Raw genomic sequence first — 5,228 nt, 5'->3', positions numbered from 1 at the left:
CGTTTTAGCTCGATGGGCCAAAGAACGCCCACCAGAATGGGCACCACAACTGCCATCCTGTATCTCAATCAGAAGCTCCTCGACTTTGTCTGGGTGCACGCATTCCAAATATGGACCAGAGAGGGATTTTTTATAGAGCCCTCCTTATGGATCTAAGTAGTATCTCATGGCTTTGTTTCGCAACTTGTGCGCTTTTTTCTTCTCCTCTGGGAGTTGGTCAGAAGACAGGAAAGCAGCAATGGGATCCATCCAGCTTGGGGCAAATTCTATAACGTTAATCTGGCCTTCCTTCGAAGGGCCAATGCTTGGCTCTGGGATGAAACCTACTTCGATAGTCCGTTTAATCTCTGAGTTGATAGCGGAGGCTAGGCAAGCCAAGGCGTCTGCATGGGTGTTCTGATCACATGTTATCTGGTTCAACTCATGATTGTCGAATTTTGCCAACAAGGAATTGGTCGTTTTCATGTAGGCTGCCATGCGGTCGTTCCTTGCCGCATACTCCCCCTTTAGCTGGTTGATCACCAGTTTTGAATCACAAAACACAAGCAAACGCCGAGTGCCAAGAACGTGTGCGTTCCGTAAACTGGCTAGGAGGGCTTCGTATTTGGCTTCGTTATTTGATGCTTCGAAGCCAAGCTTGACGACCTGCTCAATTATTGCGCCGTCTAGAGACATGGTGACAACTCTGGCTCCACTGCCCCGCTGATTGGACGATCCATCGCAATACAACTACCAAATATCCCCAACATAAATCCTCCAGTTCGACTTCGGTTGAATTTCGTCAAGCTTGAAGTCGGTCAGGACACCAGTGAATTCGGCGACAAAATCGGCAAGCACCTGTCCTTTGATTGAGGTTCTGGGTAGAAATTGAATATCGTATTGGCCGAGTTCCAGAGCCCACTTTGAAACACGTCCGGAAGCTTTTGCACTACGTAGTACAGACCGGAGGGGATATTTTGTTAGCACCCCAATGCTATGACCCTGGAAGTAATGCATCAGTTTCCTCGTCGCCATGACTAGGGCTAGGATGAGCTTTTCCAGCGGAAGGTAGCGTGTTTCGGCATCAACCATTGCCTTGCTCACATAATACACCGGTCGTTGCTCTCCCAACTCTTCCTTTATCAGCACGGCGCTGACGGCTCGGTTGGAAACTGCTAGATACATAATGAGCGGGTCACCAAGAGAGGGCGTTGCCAAGAGTGGTACTGAGCGGAGGTATGTCTTAAGGCCGTTGAAAGCGGCTTCGCATTCGGAGGACCATTCAAAAGCCTTGCCCTGCCGTAGTGTTTGAAAGAATTGTCGGCAGCGATCTGTGGAACGACTGATGAACCTGTTGAGCGCCGCGGCCATCCCCATTAACTTTTGCACCTCTTTTACTGATCGGGGGGAGCTGAGCTCCAGGATTGCTGTGATCTGCCTTGGGTTAGCTTCGATTCCTCGGTGATTGACGATATATCCCAAGAATTTTCCAGAGCCGATTCCAAAGGCACATTTGGAAGTGTTCAGCTTCATTCCATATTTGCGTAGGATGCCGAATGTTTCTTCAAGATCGGCTATATGATTCTGCTTTACCTTTGACTTGACCACCATATCATCAATGTACACTTCCATTGTGCGACCAAGTTGCTTTTTGAACATGGTGATGACTAGTCTCTAGTAGGTTACCCCGGCGTTCTTCAACCCAAAAGGCATAACCTTATAGCAGTAGGTTCCTCTTGGGTGAGGAATGCAGTTTTCTCCTGGTCCTCCGGATGCATGGAAATTTGATGGTAGCCTCTGTAAGCATCGAGGAAACTCATGCGCTGATGGCGTGCTATAGCATCTACCAGTTGGTCTATCCTTGGGAAAGGAAAACAGTCTTTAGGGCAGGCTTTGTTTAGGTCCGTGAAATCAACTCAGACTCGCCATGTACCGTTCTTCTTCTTCACAATTACAGTATTAGAGAGCCATGTGGGGTAGGTAACTTCCCTGATTGCCCCTGCAGCAAGCAGCCGGTCAACCTCTTCAATCACGGCGGTAGTGTGCTCCGCGGCAGATCGCCGGCTTTTCTGAACGATCGGCTTGCACTTAGGGTCAACATTCAAACGATGCTCGGAAACAGTTGGGTCAACGCCCGGCATTTCATATGGAGTCCATGCAAATACATCAAGATTATCGAGCAGGAAGGATACTAGCTACTGTCTGTCGGCTTGATTCAGGGAGGCACCGATCATGAAGAAACTCTGGATTACCGTCAATCTCAATTCGGTCTAAGTCTTCCGTGGCTTTCTCATTCGGGAGCCACCCGACATCGTCGAGGCTTTCACGATCCGACACTTCGATGGAATTAACTTGCAAATCCTTTGGCGTCTTTCCGTAGAGGAGATAGCATACTTGTGCCGATTGTTGGGAACCACGGATCTGCTCGATGCCGTATTCTGTCGGGAAGCGCAGAAACTGATGATAAGTGCTCAGGACAGCCCGCATAGTATGCAACCAAGTTCGCCCCATGGTGAGATTGTATGGCGAAGGCAGCCTGACGACCAAGAATTCCACATCCACTATTCGGGAGCCTGCTCGGACGGGTAGTATGATTTTTCCCAACGGATATTCTGGATTTGCGTTGAAGCCGAATAATGGATAAGGAGCCGGAGACAAGTCTGATTCGTTTAAGCCAAGTTTGATGAAGGTCTTGTAAGACATAACCTCAGAAGTACTTCCCTGGTCTATGAGAACGCGCTCGATATTAAATCGATTGACGCGTAGTTCAATGACCAGTGGATCAATGTGGGGAACTGTTATGTCGATAAGATCAGAGTCGTCGAAGGTGATACTCAGAGCTTCATGCGGCCGTTTGGCGTGAGTTGCTTCTGGGATGCAGGGTGTGTTTGAATTGTATGCACGGCTGAGGGCGTTGGCAAGCTGTATATCATATGAATGACTGCAAGCGGAGGTGATTCCCGCCGAAGTACAATTGGTCAGGTTGCGCACGTTTGGGCATGGTGCTGGGGCTAAACATCTCGGACCAACTCCTGAAGGTCTTTCATGGCACAGCTACTGTCACGATCGTGATCTTCGTGATATTCACACCGCCTATCCCTTCTTGTCGAGTCGGGAGGTACCACCGCTTCTGATGGCCTGGTGTAGAACGAGGGGGCCCACTTTATATGCGGACTTTCTCCGGAGGAACTCGAAACTTCAGATCGTCCATTCTTCTTGGGATCCGGGGATAATAAGTCGGAGCTGCTATCGGTGTCTTGAAGCCGGGCTCGAGGTCGTCGATCACCTGCTTTCAGAGGTCGCTTGGGATTTTAAGGCACGGCTTGTTTGGATTTTGCTACCTCCGAAGCCAAATCCTGACGAAGGTGCTCGTTTTCATCAATCAAGTTTTCCAACCTCTGCTCATTTTGCTTTGCCTACTCCATGATCGCTTGCATTGCCTCATGTTCTGGAGTCGAAGGTGAGGCGGAGTTCAAAACGCATCTTGCTGGGAGAAGCTCCGGTCCGTGCGTGTTTGTTGGAGTGAAAACGTTTACCTGCGCGTTTTCATCAGTGACTATTAGAGGATCCTCCGTCACATCCGCCATGGATATGCTTGAGTATTCCCACAGACGACGCCAATTGTGGGGAAGTGGTTTTAGGAAATACTCTTCTGATCCTGGGGGACGCTCGTGATCCACCGATAGTTACCTGAAAGGAAATAAACACTCCGGTCGGGGGTGCCGGAATTAGCACTCCGACGGACAAGTCAGTCTCTCGTTCTAGATTACTTGTATTCTAAGTTAAACACCACAATTATCACATACCTCTTTCTGGCTGATGTCTCTTCTATTTATATCTTTTCTTCTTTGGGCCTCGAGATTAGTTCCAAATCCAACCTCCTATTCGGCATATTTTGTAATAAATCGATCTTCACTCAGCCCCTTGCTTAATCGACTATCTAGCCGAATAAGGTTGGGTCCGAGCTCCCGTGGCAATGGCCGAATGTTTCGAATCTTGTTTCTTCAATGTTCGACTCTCCAGAATCTCTACAACTTCCAATATTCGGCCCACACAGATATAAATACACTTCCCAAAAGTTTTAAAAGGGCACAAGTGCTACATCTTTGAGATGAGAGTATAGTAAATTTGCTTTGTCTGTCACATGGGAAGAAAGTATTAAATAAAAATAAAAATAGAACACAGATGCAAGAAGTTCTCTTGGACTCTGTCATGCCTAATTCTAGTAGATCAGGACAAGCTGGCAAATGTGATAATAACATGACAAAGGTACTTAAACTGTTTTATGTTTCAGAAATCTAAAAACACAATTTTTTCAAGTGTTCAACAAAACATCTAGCTAGACTAGCATATCCAACAATGCCCCGAAGTTCTTTTTATACAAAATGATAACCTCTTTTTTTTTGCCGAGGTAGACAAATATACCGCGTCACACTGAACATAAAAAATTGTCAGTAGTTGATGTTAAAGCTTTTGCATGTAGAAAGTAATCGTTATGAGCAAAATCAACCAAAAACAAGGTGGGATATTGAAACGACAAACGAAAATGGCTAGGCAAAAAGATGAGAGAGAATGAAGAGGCATACCATTTGGTGACAATCTCACTGTCAACGAATATCCAAACTGGAAGTGCAAGAAATGAATTCTGTAGGAAAGGTATATTCAACATATCTTCCCTCTGTAATTCAATTATTTGGCAATATAAACACCATAAAGGCTGTGTTTCTCAACATGCATCCCAAAAGGAAACAAAGTTTAATTGAGAGGGGGGAAAATAGAAAAAGAAAAAGAGCTAGTATGGACACTTCACAATTTCTATTATGATCCAAAGTCTAAAGCAAAGATACTATACAAAGCCAACCACAGAAACAATGTATAAAAAGCATCCCAATTATAGTTAACACAATGTAAGTGCTTGTACACAAAAGAAGCAATAATTAAGTCTATCAACAAGTTTATAATAGACTTAACAAAAAGCATTCCCTACCATTCATATCAAATCATGGCCAAAAAGAAAATACTCCCATGAAATGCAACAAGTTTATTATAGAGCATGCCTACTTAGCAACCTCATCACCCACCTTAACCTATCATCATGTGTCAAGCTGAAGAACATGCCAAGCTTTTGGACATCGTGGGATATGATTTCACAAGCATCTAACCTTTCATCTACAATAATTGGCAACTTCGTAAGTTCATCGTTTAGTGATGCCTGTTTAGATGCAAGATCATGTGAATACCCCATTTTT

The sequence above is a fragment of the Camellia sinensis genome, chromosome 15 (genome assembly GCF_055761805.1).
Source record: "Camellia sinensis isolate YWXY chromosome 15, ASM5576180v1, whole genome shotgun sequence".
In the NCBI taxonomy this organism is placed as follows: Eukaryota; Viridiplantae; Streptophyta; class Magnoliopsida; order Ericales; family Theaceae; genus Camellia; species Camellia sinensis.
Note: the sequence above shows the minus strand (reverse complement) of the source record.